Below are 24540 nucleotides of genomic sequence, written 5' to 3'. Positions count from 1 at the left end.
AGCATGGTGCTATCAAAAAATTATTGGAGGATCAGTTGAGCCATTAAAAGAATTGGAACAGCTGACAGAAGTATATCTACCTCTATGTAATTCTCATATCAGTAAATGAATATTCTGCTATTCAAAATGTATCTGAAAGTAAATATCTCCCAGTATGTGGCATGGGAAAATACATGCTGATACAAAGACCAGTGCAGGTTGATGAACTAATGGTGTGGATGTAGCTTAGAGGATACAACATAGCTAGGCTTCTAGTCAACTGACTGGAACCAATCAGTTGACCACAGTCTCCAATGTTCTGCCTTAGAGGTGAGTTCAGTTCATTTTGGTGAGAATTATGGTTGCTTTTATCAAGAAGCTAGAGGCAGAAGTGAATACTCTGACTGACTAGAACCCTCTAGTAGGCTGTAGGCTAGTAGGGAAATGAACACAAAGCCCATCATATGATGGGAGATGCCATTATGTATATATGTTTCTCATACTGGTTAATGAATAAAGCACTGTTGGCCAATAGGAATGGAAGATAGGAGGGACTAGGAGACAAGGAGGAAAGAGGAAGTAGGAAGGAGGAGTCAACATGGAGAGTCTGGAGAAGGCAGAACTGCCAGCTGCCTCTCCCTGGTAAGACCACGTGGAAATACATAGAAATGGATTAATAATTAAGACAGAGCTAGCCAATAAGAAACTAGTACCTGGCCAACAGCATTATATCAAATACAGAGTCACAGTGTGTTAATTGGGGCACCAAGAGACAAGACCAGCGGCAGGAGGAAAAACCTTACAGTTATGTTTATGACTGTGTAGTCCATTGAAAAGAGGCTGAGATGAGGCAGGAAGACATGAAAAGTGCTAGACCTAACGATCATGAATATCAAGTCCAATTTCACTATAGCCACCTTTGCCAGCTCCCTGAAGGACTCTTGCATTTAAGACAGCAGGCCTGATAAGGAAAACCCTTATTGAGAGCTTTGAGCAATCAGCCCCAGTGAAGAATCTAGAAACAGGAGGCTTCTTTGACTGACCTGCGGAAAATCAAAAGATTTTAATACGGAGCCTCTAGTGAGAGGAAGTAAGGGAGATAGAGCAGTTAGTTAGCTACTCTCAAAGGAAAGGGATATCGGGGCCTTATCTAACAGACACAGGCAACAAAGACAAACAAGCCCATTCACACGGGACAGACGGTGCCGACAGAGCCCATGTACTGGCTCCCCTCCACCTCATTTTGACACAGCTAGTTCCTTCTACCATACTATCTCAGTTTGCTTTTTTCTGTTGCTATGATAAACACCACAACCCAAAACCCCTTAGGGATGAAAGTATTTTGCTTAGAAGTTCTAACCATAGTTAGTCACTGAGGTAAGTCGGGGCAGGAACTCAAGGCAGAAACTAGAGCAAAGGCTCCGGAGGAAGTCTGCTTACTGGCATCCTACTCCAGATGACCACATTAATCTCTTTCTTATACATCCCAGGATGACCTGCCCAAGGAGGCACTGCCCACAATGTACCCACCCCTGTCAACCATTAATTAACAAAATCCACCCATAGATTTGCCTACAGTCCAATTTGATGCAGGCATTTTCTCAGCTAAGGTTCCCTCTTCCCAGATAACCCTGGTTGGTAGGTTTGTATCAATTTGAGAAAAAAAATACATTCAGCATATAAACTGAGTACCTATTCCTCTTCATGGAATCTAGCTGTAACAGTCAAGCACCATTAAATACAATGGCCTGAAGCACCATCCCTTTTTCTCTCATAATTCTGTAGCTTACTGATGCTCTCTTCCCCTTAATGGTGGGCTAAGGTAGAACGTCCTAAGTGGCCGGCAGTGGGTGTTCACTGTTGGCAGGGACTCACTGTAGCTTTTGTCCTAAACACCTAACATCCACATCCATGGTTCAGCCAGCTTCCTGGAGAATACTCCCCAGCAGCAAACATCTGAACAGGAAGGCAGCAACGTTTCCAGTGAGGCTTCAACAGTGTTCCTCAACTGAATTCATTTGGTAAAGGAGCCAGGGTTGGCACAGAGTCAAGACAAAGAGACACAAGCAAAATCTGAACATCCATGATCTAAGGTCTCACAAATGTTTGAACATAAAATATTCATTATGAGCACTCCCAAGAGCCAAGTAGGAGTAAAATGGCAAGGAGTGGCTGCAGACACCAACCAGCCTTGGGTTCTCTTCAGGGTGCAGCCAATTTCCTTGAGGGGGCATGGATAACAGTAATGGTAATGTGCCCCAATTATCAAACAGGAAGGGGCTGCGAGCTAGTTGCTTAGTTTCTAAGGAACTAAATTACTAATCAGAATTATCAAGTGGAAGAATACAGAGAATAAAGGAAAGAGTCACGGTATGAGTGAAAAATTGGTTTTCTCCAGTGGAGCCTCACTGGGGGGTTCAAACCACTCTTTAGTGCAGGCCTCATGCCCAAAAACAGATGACCAAACCAAGGGGAATTCAGTGGAGGTTCTTTGTCTCATAATGTTTTCTCAGGAAATTTTGTTTTTCACCTTACAAATCCTTTGAGTAGGCATTATGGCTTCTAGGTTGGTGGGTTTTTGTCTTTTGGGTTTTGTTGTTGTTGGGGGGGGATTCCTCTATGTATGAATGTATGTGTTTCTGTGTGTATATGTGTTTCTTTGTTGTTGTTTGAGGGGGGAGTTCCTCTATGTACAAATGTATGTGTGTCTGTATGTGTTTCTTGTGCTTTTCTGTTGGCTCTTTTTCTTTGGCTTGCTAGTTTTGTCCTATTCTGGTTTTTGTTGTTGTTTTATCTTATCTCATATTATTATTATTCCTTAGATGCTTGTTTTCTAAGGAGAGACAGAAAAGGTATGAATTCAGATTGGGGGTGGGGGTGGGGTGGGGGGAGATCTCAGAGAAGGAGGGGGGAGGGGAAACCATATTCAGAACATATTGTATAAATAAGTCTATTTTCAATAAACATTAAAAGAAGATAAAGAGTCTGGGGTAACCTGGTTCTACATCTAACCTCCCTGCATCCAGAAGTAGGATTTAGTTAGCACTAAATGGGAACCCTGGCTAACTGACGCAACGTTTAGCCTTCTTGTAGATTATGCAATTATCATATGTAGTATGAATATAGTCATTTAAATTTTGTTCTGGTTGCACTTTGGTTTTGTCTTTCTTTGTTCATTCACATGAACATGATTAATATTTTTACAAGCTCTCTAGACGCGTAATCAATGTAGTCAAAGGTAACTACAGCAAATATGCAGTTGTGTGATGGGAAGAAATGGAGCTAAAAGAAGTTCAGGGAACTTAGGAGCCAATGTGGCTTCTTCAATTTGAACTAATTTACTTTACCTTTCACACTTAAGCCGCCAACAGCACAAAGTTAAATTACTATTTTGCACTTGTTTGAAAGAACTGTATATAGCATTAATCTGTTTTTAAATTGATGCTTTTAAATACATTTTTTTTAGTATTTCTTAGAGTTTTTTTCTGGGGGGAGCCTCTAACTTTACAATGGTTATCAGCATCGGCAAGAAACACCCCAGTGAATTGCCTACATAGGGCTGGCTATGTTACCAACAGAGCGTTGTCAGTGTTCTCAAGCAGACAGCTCATCGCTAGTCACTATTCTTCTTGATTACTTTTCTGCACTTATCTTAGCATTGTATACGTGAGATTATTCTATGGAGTATGGAGCAGGAGAAAGAAGAATACGTAATGGATGAGACAGGAATTGCCCGGCAAAGTTCCAGAGGCTTTAACTGCCTGGTTCCCACCACATCGGTGTAAGTAATAAAAGTACAATCTCTGGGAATACTTTGAAATTTTAGCTTCCATTTTATTGGTAATGTTTCACAGGGAAATTATGTCACTAACTCTACAATCAACAGAAATCCTAACCGAGTCCTTCTTTTCCTCCCCAACAAGCGGTAGCATCTCAGTCAGTTATGTGCAGGGATCACTTGTTTTATGTACTGCACTGAGGGTGGGGAGTCAGGCAACATTCCCAACTGGCCCATTTATAAGAGAGCTCCTGTAACAGCTTTTTCCTGCCCAATGACAAATGGATTGAGCTGTGTGACATCTTTAACCAGTGTGTTGAGCCACTAAAGAAGAATGTGCAAGCAGGATCCACTACATTTAGAGGCTGCTTCTTAGGACCTCACATACCAGCCTCACTCACTCCTCTTCATGGACAGAGGACAGGAAAGAAAGAGAAAATAGCACGTGGGGTACTCTCTCTCTCTCTCTCTCTCTCTCACACACACACACACACACACACACACACACACACACATACACTCTCTCCTTCTGCTTTCTAAGTAGTTTTAACCTCTTCCATCAGGACCCAAAGAACATCTACAGCATTAGATAATATGTTATGTGCTTATTAAATTACCAAGTGCCTTTCTGTGTCTCCTCTAATAGGGATATATTCATGCTATGCATTGTACAGAGTGATCATAAGGATGAATGGAGTGGATGCTACTGAGCACCTCTGTCCAGGAATTGTGCTATGTCATAGGTATATGGTGTGTGTGTGTGTGTGTGTGTGTGTGTGTGTGTGTGTGTAAAAGAGAGAGAGAATGCTATGCTATGTCATAGGTATTTGATATGTGTGTGAGAGATAATTCCTATATATAATAACTACACATAGTCACACACTCTATACGTAATGACTAAATGTAGGTATTATGTGTGTTATATAATGTCTAAACTATACATTAGCCTTTTGATTCATTCAGTGGTTTGGCTGTGGTTTGAGTGTTTCCCTAAAGGTCTGCAGTGATTAAGAGCTTGATTCCCAGGCTGGTTCTGATGGGAAATGTTGGAATGAGAAAGAGGTATAGATAGGAAGCTGGGGATTATAGACAATGGCCAAGTCCCTCATTATACTGCTCCCTTTTATATTATATACAGTAAAACAACTGCCAAAACCATTCATCCAATTAGAAAGAAAATTTGCTTCCTGGGCTGTTCTCCCAAATCTTTAAAATGACTATCAAATGCAAAGTTCCTGGATATGCATAGTAACCAATATATGATCTTCTATCAATGTTTTTCCAATAGGATGGGGCAAATCTAAAAGAACACTGTCTCTACAGCACCTGTTCCACATTTCAAAGCCATTGTATAGTGCTCCTAAAGCATATTGATATAACTCATTTTGTAACTTGATTGTCATAGAAGTGGAAGTAGTCAGAGGTCCCCACTAAACATTCCCATCTGATGTGGAATGTCCTTCTATATGCTCTGAATATGTGTTGTTTTCATTGGTTGATGAATAAAGCTGTTCTGACCCATGGCCAGGCAGAATACAGCTAGAAGGGAAATCCATAGTTACAGAGAAAGGAGTAATATGCCAGAATATTACCAGTAAGCCATGGACACATAGTGATACTCAGATTAGTAAAAATGTTTTTTCGTTGTTTGATTTTGTTGTTGTTGTTTGAGAAAGGGTAACTGTGTAGCTTTGGAGCCTACTGGAACTAGCTCTGTAGACCAGGCTACCCTCAAACTCACAGAGATCCACCTACCTCTGCCTCCTGAGTGCTGGGATTAAAGGTCTATGCCACCACCACCTAGCTTAAAATTGGATTAATTTCTATGTAGAGCTAGTCAGTTGTGTATTGGCCAAACAATTATAATAGTATGTCTTAGAGTGGTTATTTGAGGACTGGCAGGTAGGACAAGAAACCTCCAACTACACCCATCTCTTTGACATTTAAGGAAGTATAAAAACAGCAACTTATGTACCTCCAGGGAAGCTCTCACTCAAGAGGTTGACTGTACTGCTCCCTGGTGTATATGCGTTTGCTTTCTCAAAAAAACTTCCTCCTCTAAATAAGTACCTTGCTTTCTGGCTTTCTGTAGTCATATAGAAATTCTTTTATTGACAGGCCTTCCCTCAACAGAACTTTGGGAAGGTCCCATTCCTCTTTATCCCTCAATAGAGTGAATTTCAAATGTCTTCATTGAAATTGTGGGAGTATATTTTATGTGACAATTCTGCACTAAATACATATTTGTATGATTTGTGAGACAATTCTTCCTTTCTATGTGTAATGATTTCTGATTTCATATCACTAAAAGTAATTCTTTGAGTTGTAAGTTACAATTTTGAGTTCATGGTTCGCATGGTTCTGACTTTGTCTGAACACTATGTCCATTCTGGAATGTTCAATACAGGGTCACAGTTGTCCAAATATCCTTCATGTGCTAGTGTGTGGTAGTAGGGAAGCCCAAGAGACTACACTGTACTTCAAGTTAGGTTTAGAAGAGCTCACCAGAGAATTGTAATCAAGACCCCAGTGAGCTTTTTAAACAATTCAATGTGTGTCAAAGGCAGATGCTACCAAAAGTTTTCAATGAAGTAAAACAATGTTGTATGGGACTATGGTTCCAAGAATCAGAGAAATGGGTATTTTCAAATCTCAGTCAAAATATCTAATGCTAAAAAGGCTTTAAGATTGAACAAAAATATAATACTAATGTTACTTTCCAATTTAAGTGTCTTCATTGCTTCATTTTACTCCTAAAAACAATGAACACAAATTTGCCCATCTCTTTTCATCATTTCAGGCAACTGTTGATCATATTTTAATTTATTTACTCAGCAGTTGCTACTTAGCATTTTTTATGCACATACTGTTGTGTTGATGGACAAAGGAAACTAAGGTAAGTCAGATAGGAATGCATCTCAAAAGTGTTTCATGTTATCTGTTTCTTTGACAATTTAAGTATTTTAACTAATGAAACATATTTTTTAATCATTTGTTTCCTAAACATTCATGAATGAATGTCATCAACTTTTGAATACAAGGTCAATGTCTTCTATTCAGTCTTTATTGATTGCTAGTGTTAAAAAAGCAAATTCAGCAAGCCATTTGTGAAATTATTTTTCTGTTTTTGTGTTTTTTTTTTTCTTTTCCTCTGGATGAATTTCAAGAACTTCATTCTGAGAAAGGCTTAGCTCTTGATAATATTAAGATTTAAATAACTAAGTGACAATCATGTCACAAACAATAGCCATGTACTAAAACCTCAGTGAAGTTTCTTTTTTCTACGTAAATGTGTTTTCATGACTTTAGTAAAAGTTACTATTTGAACAATAATCTATATAATTTGTTGATTTCTAATCTCAAAAAAAGGGAAATTTCTTTATCTCCCAAGAGCCTAATGTATAATGGTGTTTCTCACTTAGTAGATTTCTTTTAGATGATGATGTGTAAACCCTTACACAAAAAGTTAATCTTTTAGGATGTTAACAGTGTCAAGTTCTGTGGGTACCTCTGGATGAATATATTTAATACTGGTAGCTAAGACCATGGTTCATGTTACACTGATGTCCAATATGACTTATCAGGCAAAGCTCACCACAGATGGTTTCCCTCTTGGTTTGGACAATCAGTCATGCATGGGAGCCAAGTGGTAAGAAGAGAAATATTATTCCAACACCATATTGTGATCAGAAACTTTGGACATTTCCATCTATGTGAGCATATTATAGAGACCTTAGTCCACTAATAAGAGCATTTAAGAATAGAATAAAGAAGAAAGTCAAAGGCAGTTTTGTTAGGGTTTACAAGAATAACTGGGCAAACAAGTGTTAATTCTTGACAGCTTCCCAAAGGGCATAATAAGAAGACAATTATGCTGTTTGTTATTGGTCATACAACAGAAATGGTAATCAGTCAGGTAATATGATGAAGAAAGAGCAAGAAAGTTCATAGAGTCCGGAAAAGCATGTCTAGGCTTTTGCAAGTATTGGAAAGAAAGAAAATGAGATTTTTTTTAAATAGAAAAAGCAAAAATTATACTTTTCTGAATTATTCAGAAAAGCAGACAAAATTTAGCAAAGTCATAGCTCCATAAGTGACTGCAGCAAGAGGGGATTCTCTGAGAAGGCAAAGTTCATTGTCTGACTGAGAGGAGAATTGTTCCTCCCATCTCTTCCCATGTTCAAAGAAGCTGTCCTTCTGAAACGTTCTCTGTGGCCAGGACACTGGGAGAATAGCTGGATTAACGCTTATGTTTTAGAGTAGATCTGTATCTAGGGCCCAAGAAATATTCTGTAATTTTGAGGAAGAGAAAATAGCTTCTGCTTAATGGATCTCAACAGAGATTAACATATCATCATTTAGAACAGCAGTTCTCAACCTGTGGGTCATGACAAACCTCTGTCTCCAAAAATATTTGTATTATGTTTCATAACAGTAGCAAAATTACATTTACAAAGTAGAAGGAAACTGGGGTTCTCCACAATATGAGGAACTGTATTAAAGGGTAGTAGCATTAGGAATGTTGAGAGAGAGCCACTGATTTGAGAAATGGGCTGAAATTGGAGAATAGATACGATCCATTTTCACCATGAACCAGAAGTCTAGTTCTGAAGCTGTTCACCACAGGGGATTAGTGTCTGCACTGTGCTTCAGTTAGAACTTCAGGGATTGACTCCATGCAAGGATATTCTTTGGGGAGTCATAAAAAAATCAAAGTGAATTTCAGGCATTCCTGGACTAAGAAATTAGCACATTGCTGGAACAGCCCCTAACCACCCAGTCAATCCCTACTTCCTATATTATAAATACTGAGGAATCTCCGAAGATGCATGTGCCCTGTCTGCAGCACAGAAACTTCACATTAACTTTATATACTTTTGCATGTTTCTGAAGAAAATCCGCTGCCTGTGTAAGATTATTCCCACCTTCATTTTACACCATTAAAAACTGTACTTTGATGATCAACCATACCCAACCACACACACACACACACACACACACACACACACACACACACACACACACACACACAAACAGAATGATAAAATCTAGCGTATTAATACTGGAAAATGAGCTTTCCGGCCTCCATCTCGGACTCTGTAGCCGCCACGATGTTGATACCCAAGAAGAACCAGATTGCCATCTATGATGAACTCCTTTTTAAGGAAGGAGTGATGGTTGTCAAGAAAGATGTCCATAGCCCAAACACCACGAGCTGGCAGACAAGAAGGTGCCTGACCTTCATGTACTGAAGGCCATGCAGTCTCTGAAGTCTCCAAGCTATGTGAAGAGGTAATTTGCCTAGAGACACTTCTATTGGTATTTTACAAATGAGGGCATCCAGTATATCGGAGATTACCTCCACCTGCCTCAGGAGATCGTGCCTGCCACACCCTGCAGCGTAGCCATCCTGAAACTGGCAGGCGTTGGACCAAAGGTCCAGAGGGTGAGCGACCTGCAAGCTTCACAAAAGGGAGACAGACAGGGACACCCACAGGAGGAGCGCTGTGCCCCCTGGTGCTGACAAGAAAGCTGAGGCTGGGGCTGGCTGAGCCACTGAATTCCAGCTTAGAGGACGCTTTGGTCCTGGATGGGGTCAGCCGCTTCAGTGAGCTTAAAGACTGTGTTTTGAATAAACTTTACAGAAAAAAAAAATACTAGAAAATGAGTATCTGGCATCCGAGTACCTTGTTAAGCAGGAATAAGTTTATCAAGAGAAGCAATTATAATTTCAAGACAGACATATAGTATCACATGAGCAAATTATAAAAACACAGTGAAATTAGGTAATTATAAAATGTAGAATAATTATATAGTAATTTATAAGAGATGTGTCTCCTAGGGAAATAAAAATAAGGAGGTGCGAAATTGTATTTATTTAATAGTCTCTTTTAAGGATTTGAAGTGTGTAGGGCAAAATTTCCACATTTATTAAATCTGAATAGTGGAGAGTTTGTGAATTTGAATGCATCCCCTTAGAAATTTCTTATAATGCAAGTATTAGACATTTTCAAAGTAATTTTTAAATAACACGTGTCATGTAAACTTGGATCAAATGTAAGCCAGGGTGTGTATCTAGGGTGAATACGTGGAAAGCTGGAATCAGCGATGGTCCTTATCCATCTCATTAGGTTGATGACACAGTTGATCCTAGTGTAAGAGTGGCAAGGGAAAGTGGTTTTTTTCATGTCCAAATTCATTTTTAAACATGGAAAAGATGGCCTATAGTACTTCTCCCCAGAGAACTGTCAGAAACTGTGGTTATGAAAAGAGCGCAGGTAAACAAATATGAAAACAGGCCTGAGACAAAAAAGAATATCTATCAGTGATTAGTCACAAATTTAAATTGGCATTCCACTGGAGAAGTAGGATGAAAACTCAAATAGTTTTGATATTCTAGTCTACTAGGAAAAGGTGACTTTGACACCATATTTTTAAACTGATTTTTTTAAAGTTCACTTTAAAAGCTTATATTTTGTGAGAGTCTCCTGTGCTTGTGCTCGAGAGGCAAAACACAATGTAGACCCAATGGTTGGGCCAACATGTGAAGTGTGAATTGGTCATGTGGACCAATGTCAGCAAGACTTCAGCTCACTTGAGGACATAGCCACCTGGGCATTTGCAGAGATCTGTGTGGAGGGGATAAGTTATTTTAACCCAAGTCCTAAATTAAACAGGAATCATAAAGGATTTACAGTAAACTTAGGAAAAACATTAAATAGAAAACAGCGTTAATTACAGAAAGCTTGCCCTCATATTCAGGATTGGTTATATTTTTGTGCTCAATATTTCAAAGTAAAATAACAAAATGAATGGCAACAACACTCCATTTTTGTAAACCTTTTACTCTATGTAAGGGGAGAGCCAATAGTGTCCTCAAAGGCAAATGAAATTAAAATCACTGGATGAATTATAGGAAATGAGGGTATTTTCAATTTGGAGGCTAGAGAGATGGCTCAGTGGTTAAGATCACTTGTTGCTTTTGTGGGAAACAAAGGCATAGTTGGATTTTTTACTCTTTGCTCTTTTAATAGCCCACCACCAGCTCCTGAATAAAACATACAGTGTCTTATTCTTTCTTACCATTACCTATGAATGCCAGGACTTAGTGTGTCTTCTTTCTTAACAGCTTTTCTTTTCTTTATGTTTTTTGGGGAGTTTTTGTTTTGTGGTTTTTTTATTTGTTTGTTTGGTTTTTTTTTTGTTTTTTGCTTAGGTGTGTGCCATCAACATGCCAAAGCCCAATATATGTGTGTGTGTGTGTGCATTTTTTTTCTTATTTTACATATTGATCCCAGTTCCCTCTCCCTCCCTTCTATGCTCCCCGAGCCCCTTACATCCCATCCCCCCCCCTCCACAGGGAGGGTGAGGCCTTCCAGGAGGGATCATCAAAATCTGTCATTTGGAGACCCTCCCTCCTGCCTCTAGGTTAAGGGAGTGTCCCTCCATGGGGAATGTGCTCCCAAAGTCCTTTTGTGCACCAGGGGTACATCCTGGTTCCACAGTCAGAGGACGCTTAGACTGTCCAGGCCTTCTAACTGAGACCTACTTTCAGAGAGTCTGAGTCTGTATAATGCTGGTTTCCCAGCTGTCAGTCTGGGGTCCTTGCTCAAGTCAGTGTCTCTGTGGGTTTCTGTAACCTGGTCTTGACCCATTTTCTCATCACTCCTTCCTCTTTGCAACTGCATTCCAGGAGTCCGGCTCAGTTTTTAGCTATGGTGTCTGCTTCTGTTTGATAGTTTTTCTTAAAGTAAATAATTTTGTCTATCTTTTCCCTCTGGGATTTTCCCTTTCTTTATTCTATGGATCTTTATTTTTTTTTTCCTACTCCATGCCTTGCTGTGTAGCTAGGTGACTGGCCTATGGAGTCTTTCTCCTTGATCCCTCTACCGTGATTTCTCTTCCTACTTATTTTTGCTGAATGGCAACCCCTCATATCCTTTCTCTTGACTAACTATTGGTAATTCAGTTCTTTATTAGAACAATCAGGTGTTGTAGACAATCAAAACAACACAGCTCCACAAAGTTAAACAAATGAAACATAAAAGAATGCATCACATGTTTGCAAAATTAAACAAATATTCCACAACATAAATGAATGTAACACATCTTTAACTTAATATTCTACAACACCCAGGTTTGATTCCCAGAATGCACATGGGCATTAGCAACTATATCTTCCTCTCATTTCAGAGAACCCCATGCTCTCTTCTTGGCCTCATCACACATCATTCGCCTAATGCACGGACATACATGCAAACAAAACATACATATACATAAGAGAAACAAATAAAGAAATACTTTCAAGAAGAAAAGTTCTAGCAGGCTTTGGCTAGAATAGCAAAGAAGCCTATAATCTTAAGTGAAATCATAGAGTACTTGAGTCAAAGCTTTATCAGTCACAAAACAGCTCCTTAATAAAGGCTTTCAACGTTTTTCCTGACAAAGAACATTTGGCAAAGCTAATATATGTAGGTATAATGAATGTTACAGATTCCTAAAGGCATATTGGGCAAGATTCCAAATTCATAACACTGTTTAATTTCTTTTCATTTATTGTTTTTTTGTACAAGTAATTTATCTGCACATAGGTATGTCACTGTACTACATGTACCTGATGAGCATGAATGCTGGAAGGAGGAAGGCATTAGACTTCCTGAAATGGGAGTTACAGGTGGTTGTGGGCCACCAAGTAGGTGCTTGGAACTAAACCAAAGTCTTCTGCAAGGGGAGCCAGTGCTCTTAACCACAGAGACATCTCTCCAATCTAGTTTTTAAATTTACATGATTCTTGGAGCTATTATGTTGAAGTAATAAAGTAATGAATAAATTTAGAAAATGCTTTGGAGTTTGTGTAGTGAGATATCCACCCTGCATGCACCTATCATACTGACCATGCCCATTGGGGTTTGGGACAGGTGTGAACATGGCGGACATCTCACTACAAGTTTGGGATGGTTAAACTGAATTGTTTGATTGGCTTGAGAACATGCCTAGTCAAGCATGGCACTGCATGTGCCTATCATGGAGATTTTGAACTATCTGGTGGGTTAATCCCTTGGTGGATTAATATTCTAGGATAATAAAGTTTCTGGAAAGTGACAAACCAAAAGGTGAATTCATAGAAGGTAGGTCTCAAGGGATAGTTCAGTGGTTCATTGGGAGATATTTCTTGTGTGGTTTCTTCCAGTAAGGCCTCCTGACCATGATGTGAACTACTGTTTTCTACCATGCCTTTCTTGCTTTGATATATTGAAACTCCTAAATCCACAAGCCCAACTAATCTTTCCTCCCTTAACTTCCTCCCATTGTGACATAGTGATGAAGAACTAAACAAAGCCACAAGTGGCATAACATACAAAAGATGGAAAATGGTAGTGTTTGATAGCACTTCAAATAATAGATATCCACAGGGGAAGAACAGTCTCATAGCCAATAAAATTGTTCCACAATATAAAGACTCTGGAGTCAGACAGCACAGACAGTCACATGCACATGCAAAACATTTTGCTATATAGCCAAATTAAGCATTTCATTCTCATTTTTACCACCCATTACCATCCTGGATGATGTGATAAATCTCATGACCAAAAAGATCTTAGAGAAGAAAGAGTTTATTTCATCTTACAGATCATGGTCCATTGATGAGGGAAGCCCAGGAAGGAATCTGTAGGCAGGAACTAAAGCAGAACAATGAAGGAACGTTATATATTGGCTTGCTTCTAGTGACTTGCACAGTTACGTTTCTTTTACAACTCAGATTCATCTGGCCAGGGATAGCACCACACACAGTGAACTGGATCTTCCTACACTACCTAGTAATAATAATTTTTTTAAAAAGTCCCCACAGACTTTCCTACAGGCCAAGTTGATAGAAGCAATGTCTCACTTGAAGTTCCCTCATCCTCAGTACATTTAAGTTTGTGTCAAGTGTGACAATCCCTTCTTGCATACTCAACCCATCCTTAAATTGAGCTGAGAACACACAAGAAGTTACTGATTGAACCTGAAAATAAATAAAGGGAAAGAGAAGCAAATGTGCATTCTACCAGCCTAATAGACATGGAAAAGAAATAACGATGAGGTTGCCACACTACTACAGGAGTCTCAGTCTCAGACTGTCTTTATGACTGATAACAGGACATGATGGTAGCCTTCCATAAAGAACTCCAATCACATAAATCTATTTAAACCTCACACATACACATACAAAACAGTATGGCCACATGTCTTCACACAGCTCCATATTTTCACACGTAATGATCACAGCTCAAAGGATATAAATGTGAAGCAAAAAATTAAATGTCTCCATTATACAATATTCACTATTATAAAGCAGTCAAGGCACTGTGTATAACATCATTACAACTCAGATACAGGGTCTCTGTAGAGTAATTGTCTTAAGTAAATTTGTGACCTGTCACTGCAAATTGCCAAATGACATTGCAACTTCAATTTATAAATGAGTTGGCATTTAACTCTCAGAATTCTCATTTTTAAAGGATTTACTCATTGAATTAATATTATTTTGTCTGAGTCAATCAACTTCCCATCTCAATTTAAATCATCTCTACTTTTAAACACAATATGCAGCACTAACAAAATCATTCCATTTTTATTGGAAAATGTTATTGTTCTACAAATGCCACTAGATTCAATTATCAGAATCTGTCTCTGAAGGGATGTTTTGTTCTGATGCTAGTGCCATGGAGTTTACTTACTTGCCAGTGAGCGTTTTTGGTGCTGCTGGTGGTGCTGGGTTTTGGTGACAGAATGTCATGCATCACAGGCTGGCTGCACACTCACTATCCAGCTGAGGATGACTTTAAACCCCTGGTTCTCTTGCATCTGCCTCTGGAGTTCTGGGATTATAAGTGGATGATCCAACTGTCACACCCAACAACAAATTTAAACAGTTGTTTTTGTCAAAATTCATGGAAATTTTATATGTTCTGGCGCTTTAAAATTGTCTAGACTGCATGTGAAACAGAAACCACACATTTAATCATTTTCTGTGGACAGGGCCTTTGTTCAGCACTAGAGAAGTGGCACCAATATTTATCCCTTGACATCATCTAACTGACCTCAGGCAGCAACTAAGCATCCCACAGGGGTTAGACTGATGTGCAGTAGAAAGCTGCTGGACCTCATCAGTACTAAACTAGTTAACTACTTTTCTCAGTAAGGCTTTGATTCATTTTTGGTGCTTTAGAAATGCAAAGATGATGATCTGCAAATGATAGAAATGTTTTCCCACAGTTGAGAACTTCAAGGTCAAGGTATTGACAACCTTGTGACAGCATGTCTCCTCTGCAACTACTCTGTCTAGTGACAGCCATGTCCCTTTTGAGATGTGCTTCTGGTACTATGTCCTCAGGTGGGGACCATTTATTGGGACTCTACTTTCACAACTTAAACTCTTGCTAGCTGACCTCTTTTATAATTCCACCATAATAAACTGATACACGAACATATTTTTAGAGCAATTAAATTTCAATACATTTCTTCTTCAAAGTATTCAGACATAGAAAAGCATCTACTATTTGTGAAGTGAAGGGCAGCTAGCAGCTTGGACAATGAACTAAATGAATACATTGGGGTGAATAGTTGTCTAGGGGAGAAAAGGGTCTATGTAGGCTGCAGAAAGATTCTAAAGGGAGTTTACTCTGGTTGTGTCTGCTATACACATCAGTTGAAATTGTCACTGCAATTATCTATGTGTTTGCAAAAGCTTTTCTAGACAAGGCACAATTGGAAGCTTTATCATCTAGGTTCCAAGGAGAGGTATTACGATTGCTAATTACTGCACACGGAAATGAAAACATGCATGAACAATCACATGCTAACAATATAACAATAGCCAAGATGCAAACATGCCTAGTCATTGCCTGCCTAGAAGAGTTTGAGCATGGCAATCCAGAACCTGTAAGGGGGTGGGCCCACTGTGAGCAGATAATGACTTACACAAAATCATGCCTTATGACATTGGAGATGGATACAAGTAAGAAATGAGAATCATGTGACCATTTTGCGTCCAAATTTATAAGAAAAGGAGACTGTAAAAAGTTAATAATACCTGAGCAAATGTCTGCTGTTGGAATGAAGCTCTGACCAGCTTACAATGTTACAGGTGAAAAGCTGGAAAATGAACCCTTGAGGTTCCAGATAAGCCAAGCACCACAAGGAAGAGTTTAATGAGAGGCCCTAAGGTAAGCAATTCCTGTACACAAAGCTATTGCTACAGTAAAGCAACAGAGGAGAGAAGACGAGGGAGGAAGCAGGCAAAGAAAGAAATGGGCAAAAATTACAGCATATGCAGGGAACTGTAAAACCATAGCGGAGGGTTCGCCTAAGCCCTTAGGAGCTACATTATCCTTCCACATGCACAGATGGCAGTGTCTGCTGTCCTGGATTTTGGTCTTTCTTTGTTCCCATTCCTCCTTTCCATATCCTCATTCCTGCCTTTTGTAACAGGGATGTACTTTTTGTGCCATGTCTTAGAAGTATATGGTTTGCTGTTTGGTTTTCATAGGGGATTGTAAAAATTGCCCCAAATGGGAGACTTGGAACTTAGCCTTTTGAACAGTATTGGAACACTTAAAAACAGAGGGGATCTTGAAGTTGAACTATTTATGAGATGGGCATTAGTATTTGGGAGTCAAGGGCTAAGTGGTGGCTATCACATGACAAGGTTTACTCATGATTATTAAGTTTAATTTTTACTTTGACTAGATTAAAAAATACCTGAGAGATGAGTAAGGCACATTTCTAGGTGTGCCGCCGACAGTATTTCCTGAAACAGATACTAAAGGCTCTAAGTTAAAGAATGTGTTAATCCCTTGGTAGATTCATTATATGATGGCATTGTTCAGAAACGGTACAATTGCAAAAGACCAAATGATGGGCCTACAAGCATACTTCTCTCCAAAGACACATGTTACCAAAAATGACATTATTATCTGGCATTAGAGTATGGAGGAAAATAAAGACAGGAAGTTAAAATGTACTGAAATTTCTGTACTTAGGAAGCCACCACTCAAAAACCTAAATCTTTCTAACTATAAAACCTATACACAAAAAGTACAAAGAAGAAATCAGTCTGCACTATTAATCAAGTCAAGTTCTTCACTCATTTATAAAATAATGCTAGAGAGACAAAGCACAGCACAAAGCATAAATGTTACATCTGAAACAAGCAATTCATCATGTTTCTATCATAAAAAATTAAGTGTGAATTCCTATTTCATATGCAAAACTAACATGGAAAGTTATATGGAATGATAAGAGGATGAACAATTTATAATCACAGGGAAATTATATAGAAAAATATTCCAGGTAATAAAATACTGGTGAAACAAAAGAAAGAAAATGACTTACAATTTGAGATCTATAGAGAGCTCTACCAGTTTCTAGAAAGAATACAAAATGGAATAATTAGAGAAGCGATCATTTTGCAACTGCAATCATATACACTAGACTTCCCTTACTTGCAGTTCCATTTTCCTGTTTCAGTTACATATTGCCAACCATGGTTAGAAAATATTAAATTGGATCAACAAGCAGTTCTTAAACATTATACTATGTGCCATGCTGTACTCTCATCCTGTCTACAAAAGATATGGACCTTCAATCTGTTCATACCCATACCATATGTGTATATCCTACATGAGAGCCATGGTAAGAACAAATCTTCCCATAAAATTGTGGAAACAGTCTAGTTCCCCTTTCACAATCCAAACTTCACAATTTATAGCCACAACATGAGAACAAATGCTTATTTCAAATGCATTTTACTGATTTATTGGTAGCAACGTATTACTGCAGAAAGCACTGAAGCCCAGATGAATACTGAAGCCAGAGTTCCCTCAAAGCCAGTGAACTCAGCCACTTACCAGAGGAAATGATGGTTACAAGAATTCAAAAACAACATCAGGCTACAATGTATAAAATTACCAAAGATGCCTCCTGTGCCAATAAAGAAACTGTTGCCATATTTATATTGTATCCCGGAAAGACATTGATAATGCATTGAAACAGGTATTATAGCCTTCTACCTTTTTGAACAGAATATTGGATATTGGTTCTGTTTGTTATTAATCACTTGCTATGATTTTTCCAAATAACCTTTATAATTATGTGCCTATAGAGACATAGAAAAAGTTCAGTGCTTACCAGGTCTTAGGTGGCCACTGAGGATCTTAGAACATTTCACCGTCAGGGTGGAGAGGGTCTACTGTACCACTGACCACAGTAATGCCATTGCTGGGTATTTGATGAGCCTGTAGACAACATTCTTTGTTAAGTGATGTAACATAGTTACTTACTACAAAAGACATTTATAATATCAGAAGCCTACAGGGAAGACCCTTCAATGGAGTCTGGTTTCATAACCCACAGGACATTTTTCTATTGTCACACAAAATGGAATCCATCTGCTCACATAAAATCTTGAAGATCTCTTAATAAGAAAGAGTATATGGCAAATACGTGGAACGTGTCTTAGTTAGGATGTCTATTGTTGTGAAGAAACACCATGACCAAAACAACTGGGGGAAGAAATGTTTTATTTGGTTTATACTTACACTGTTCATCATTAAAGGAAGCCAAGACAGGGTCTCTGACAGGGCAAGAATCTGGAGGCAGAGGCTGATGCAGAGACCATGGAGGAGGGCTGCTTACTGACTTGCTCCTCATAGTTTACTCAGCCTTCATTCTTATAATACCCAGTATCACAAGCCCAGGGATGGCACCAACTACAATAGGTTGGGCCCTTCCCCATCAATCACTAATTAATAAAATGTCCTACAGGCCTACAGCCAGATATTACGGTGGTATTTTCTCAGCTGAGGTTTCCACCTCTCAAATGACTCTAACCTGTGTCAGGTTGACATAAAACTAGCATGTGTGTTGAGATTACCAGCACAACTGACCTCTTGTCTAATTAACACAAAAGTGGATCACTTTTCAATTAGAACCTTCCCTTTCTTTCTCATCTGTCCAAAAGATCACACATTAATATAAATATTGCATTATAAACATTCCAAATTATAACATAAAATTAACCAACACAGTAGGTAAAGATTCGTTGAAATTGGGGAAACAAGAATATCTATTTTCATCCACTATGTGCTTATGAATAAATTTCAGATAGACATCCTAGAAACTTGTAACTGTACCACAACTGTAATTCCAATGGTTATAGTGAATAGAGGCAAATGAATTATGTTAACTGGAGACAATGAAGTACAGATTTTTCACTTAATTCATTAACTAGATACACAAAAAGAAATGACAAAAGGATGCCAAAAGAAGTAGTCCAATGCCCCTTCAATAGACAGAGTAAGGCCACAGCCCCCTACATCAAGAGGTTAAGGAATAGAGAAGCCAACAGAAAGTAGCAAAGACAACTATATAAGAATGTAGCTGTGGTGAGATGCTGCATAGATGTGGAGAGACTCGGGTACCTAAGATGATCACACACAATCCAGACAAATACTGACCTAACTCTCACATGTCCACTCCCTGACTCCCTTGTGGCACTAACTGGAGACCAGGCATGCCAGAAGTCTGATTTTGAGCTTCAGGGATACAGACTCTATTCACAAGGCAGCAGCAGGGACAGGCCTCAGAGAGGGTGTGGAAGGGAGTCCATTTTTCTCCTTTGTCCCTATGTTAAGGTCATGAGAGAAGTTAAGGGACAACCACAATCAATCACCATATTATCATTAGGCAATGACAAGCTTGTCATACCCTCACCTGACAAATGATTGGCTCTTCTAGGAGTTCTTAATATAAAACGGAGGACACAGGACAACAAAAACATATGTAACGTAAGTATGTTTTCCATCTCAACAAACATGGGTTATTGACATTATATATCCATCATGCTACATATTTCCATGTACAGTATATGGAGTGAAGTCCCTTGCCTCAATACATTGCTTTTCACTGTGGGGGTTGATCAAATGTTTGTTACTGTAGACTCTGGCCTTGAGTTTTTAGTGGTGTGGTAGTGGCATTTGTAGACTTGGACTACAAAGGAAGGTAGTGAGGTACCCAGAGATGCCTCCTTCCAGATATAGTCCTTGCTTTAATTATACTAACCCCCTCAACTCTTCCCAACAGCTAGGCCATGTCTGTATGACTATTATCACCATGGAATAGGAAGTTCAAAATATCTAGAAACTTCTGGTTCCTCAAAAACATTTCCTTAAGTGCATGTTACACTAGAGGCATCATGCTTAAGGATATGACAAGAAGAAATAAGTTTTTTTTTTTAAGTATACAAATGTCAAAGCCTAACCACTTACACAGTGTGATGGATTAAGACTTTAAGTGTAAATTGGCAATTATTTAATCAGTATCAGGGGCATAACCCACCCACCCCCAGTTAGCTTTGCCACTGTTCTGTTAGACTAGTTGGGTTTTTTTTTTTTTTGTTTGTTTGTTTGCTTGTTTGTTTTGGTTTGGGTTTTTTTGTTTGTTTGTTTTTGATGATGCAGTAATACCACTGACTGTCCTAGACATAAGCCCATTGTTGCAAGATGTGATTCATAACCTGTGTGCCTTATTCAGTGGAATGTTTGTACAGGACACAATGGCATTTTGCCATTCCACAAATTGAGGTGCTGAGAGAAGACTGAAATCAAAGAAGGCCAATGTAAACCTCTAAAAGATACCAGTTTCCCTGAATAAACATGCTTCTCTCACTAATGAGCAGAGGCTAGCACTATAACAATGACTATCTAGTTGTCACACCTTGGAACTGATAATTTATTGGGAATGCAGTTTAGCCCCTATCGCTGTCCATTTGGGTTTCCCACAAGATAACAATAAAATCATTCTTGGTAAGAAGCTCACATGGCTGAACCCATATGCAGCCTCCAGGTTTATTATCACAGCTATTTTACTCATGGATCATTGTACAAAATTGGGAGGATCCAGAAGGAAAGTAACCAATCATTTCTGGACTTTAATATTAAGAACCTTAGTAACTGAAACAGGTGATGCACAGATCCGTAGGATCCCCTTATCAAAGTTTGGACTATATACTTCCCACACAAACATATGGCTTCAGGTTTACAGTTACTTTTTGTCATATCACTAACCACTTAGGCAAACAATAACTATTGCTCATAATCAACACAGACATGTGCTTCTCTCTCTCCTTCTGAAGAAGGCAGAGTAGACAGATATTATGTTTACTTGAAGAGTTTGACTTCATCCCATTCTTTCAGTGAACCACATTGTTTCACACATTCCGACACTGAGTAGCTTAGGTGCACTAAATGTGTTTTGGCTTAGGATATTTTCCATTTACATTGTTTTTTTTTAATTTAACCCCATTATAAGCAAATGAAACTTATAAATGTAAGCCTCCACAATCACTATCAGATAAATTTTGGTATTATCAGCATTTTTGCAACTTTGTAAGCAAACATGGTAACTACAATTAAAACTGCAATATTGTAACAGCAGTAAATAATCAGAAAGTAGAAGTTCAAGAGTAGTATTACCATTATAAACAGAAAGGCAGTGTTGATTTTGTGCCTGTAGTTTTGACTTTAACATCCTTCAAGAGCATGCCAAGGCCACAAGAGACCATGGCTAGTGCCTCTCAGGAGCACAGCACTCTGGAGGCAGGCAGGACCTGCCTGGACTCATCCTCAATTGCATGTTGCTCCTCTCTAGAATGGCATGAAGCAGCACACACTGAAGCCAGTTGACTTTACTCCATTTTCTATGATGGAAACACTGTAACAAATCCATTGATCCTAATGTTTTTATTGTTGGAGTCTTGTGGCTTCTCTAAATAATTTGTTTTATTGCATTGTATAGAACTAATATCCACTAGGAATATGTTAATAAAGCTAAAACATATAGAATATCATATACTAACAACATAGAATAAGTAATAAGAAAAATGCAAACAGGAGGGAGCAGGAGAGGTGGTTTGGCAATTAAGAAGCCATGTTGCTCTTAGAGAGCACTTGTATTCAGTTCATAATATACTAACAAGCGCCTGTAACTCTAGCTCCTGGGAATTCAACAGGTGTCTAAATTCATTCATGCATATCCTCCCACACACATAGAGTCATGTATGCATACCCTTCTCCACACGCACTCATGCATGCATAAAATTTTAAAAATAAAAGTAAACCTAAAGCAAAAGCATAATTATGGTAAGAGCAAAGGGCTGGGGAGTAGTGGAAAGAAACATTGTCTTCTGAACATGAGAAGACCATTGAACTCATGAACTCACTACAGCTGTGGTTGTCTGTATAAGATCTGAGTAAGATTGAGCCAGCCAACATCCTAGAGCATGAAGAGGAGAAGGGTCCGTGAGCCCTCACCCCTAACTGAAGAGCTTTTACACTTCATAGCTTCTGAAAGAGAAAGAGACAATTCATTTTGGGGGTAGATCAACCACCTTCCAGTGGATGGCCTTATGCCTAGGAACATTTGGTCAAATTGAACTCAGCGGGTAATTAGATAAAAAGAACAAGAGTTTGGGAAGGAGTGAAAAGGTTGGGTGATCAGGGAGGCTCTAGGGAGAAGAATGGGGAGACAATATGATCAAAATACATCATGTGAATTCTCAAAGAATTAATAGAAATATACTACATAAAAGTATAAAAGAAAAGGACAACCTGAATGGAGAAATTTTACTGAAGTATATTTAAAATATAGCACAGTGCTAGGTCATTCCTTGGAATGTGTGAGCTCACCAATTTGATCCCCTGTGCTACAAAACAAGCGAAGCAAAAACATCACAAGTACAGTTGGAAAGAATTCACAGGATAAAACTGCTAAATTCTTCGGGATTGATTTTCATGGTCAATAACATCCATAAATAACTCTCAAGACCTGTTCTCAAATGTTGACTCTCAACTCTGAGAAGTAACAAGCAGAGTCTACAATTTACATGAAAAGGATGAATGACAAGAAAAACCAAAAAGGCCACAATAGAAAACATAGAATGCATGTTCAGGATGACCACTGTTGAGAGGGAAATGCAAAAGAAGTGTTTTTCAAGGGTATTCTGGCAATTTGATGCCCACCTAAAAAACACAGTTGGGGTTTAAAAGCAATCCAAGATTTCAAGCAGTATAGTGGAGAAATGTTATTGGCTTTAGCAATTCCTAGAGCAAACAGCATCCCATCTAAAACCAGGAGGTCTATTGAGCACAGCAAGACAGCTGGGTTTTTTAGGTGACTTGAACAGGAACAGAATGACAAAATAACATTTTTTTAAGTTTTTATTTCTTGTTTTTTGTTTTGTTTGAACAAGAGGAAAAAGAATGTGAAGTTGTGTGGGTAAGGAGGTGGGCAGGATCTGGAAGGAGTTGGGAGAAGGAAAAATCATCCTCAAAATATATTGCATGAAAATGTTTTTAGTATGCAAAATAAAAGTTAAAATGTGATGGAGTTGTATCTCAGTTGGTAAAGGGCTTGCCTTACAAGTCTGAGAACAAGAGTCTGATTAGCAGAGCCTTTGTTTTAGAAAAGCCAGGTGTGGGATTCCCTGCAGTTTATCCCCAGGTCCCTGGTCTCATTGACCAACCAGCATGGCCTAATTGGCAAATTCCAAAACATTGAGAGAACTTATCTCATAACACAAAGTGGATTGCTCTTAAGGAGTAGTTCTGAAGATTAGATTGCCCTCTGGCCTCCAAATGCTCGCACACAAAAATAGACTCACAACAACAGTAAATCAAACAACATGGTTACTTTAGAGTTTGTTACTATAAATTATTTCCATTACCTGCTCAAGATGCCAAGGCCATTTCTTACTGACTGTTGTGAATCTTTTGTTACTAAGGAAAAACAGTCTAGGGATTTACCAACTTCCTCCAAGTGTCAGTTTAACATCACTAACCATGAGTGGCTAGTGTTTGGTTTGGCCTCTCGGGGCTTTGAACAGAACTCAGTTCAAAACAATGACTGCAATCATTTGTTTTCCTTCCCACATACAAGTGTCAATTCCAGGGGCATAAAATATTTAGGTATAAGGCACATAAATAAGTAAACAAATAAAATATTAATATGGGGAATAGCTTTATAACTCCAGTGCAGAGAGGAATTTCATGTATACAAAGAACAAGAAATTTAAGAAGAAAATTTGGCAATGTTGGTTAAATTAAAATAAAGAACATTTCCCAAAAGGTAGCAAAAAATGCAGAGACAAAGAAAGTGCGGAAACATACAGACAATAACAATAATCTGGCTAGTTGGATCCAACTGGGTTTCTTTCTTTTTTTCTTTCTCTCTTTTTTTTTAAGTATAAGAGACCTAGAGAGAAAACAGAGAAAGTCACAAAAGGAAATCAAAATGCCATAAACAGAAATAAAGTCATTTTTGCTGAAAAGTTAAGATTAAAATAGTATGATGGTATTTCAGAAGGTGAGATACCAAACATAATATCACAGTATTTGACATATTTTGAGGATATGTGTCTGTGTTTATATATAACCATGGTTACTAATATCAAACTAAGGATTAAAGAGTTCAGGATCCCCGTAAGTGTTTGAACAGCTTATGGATGGAGAGCTGCTATATACCGCCGTCCCCCCTCATGGGTACATATTGTTGTTTGGCTTTTATTTTAAATTGACCTGCTTTATTTATAGTCATATTTGTTTTCCCATTTGAATTTTATTTTTTGTTTTCCTTATTGAAAAACCTTATTCTACTTGATACAAAAGACCAGAAACCAGAGTAATCCAGTAACAACAGAAGTTAATTCATGAGGTTGTAGGTCTGCCTACTGGTGTGTATTTACA

At 38.5% G+C, this 24540-nt stretch overlaps 1 pseudogene; it reads left to right on the top strand.

Moving 5' to 3' along the window:
- Nucleotides 1–8868: 8868 nt before the first annotated feature.
- Nucleotides 8869–9369, top strand: LOC127222950 (40S ribosomal protein S10-like; annotated as a pseudogene).
- The last annotated feature ends 15171 nt before the right edge of the window (nucleotides 9370–24540 follow it).

Source organism: Phodopus roborovskii, unplaced genomic scaffold, assembly GCF_943737965.1.
Source record: "Phodopus roborovskii unplaced genomic scaffold, PHOROB, whole genome shotgun sequence".
Taxonomy (NCBI): Eukaryota; Metazoa; Chordata; class Mammalia; order Rodentia; family Cricetidae; genus Phodopus; species Phodopus roborovskii.
Note: the sequence above shows the minus strand (reverse complement) of the source record. Positions and strands in the feature narration are given on the sequence as shown.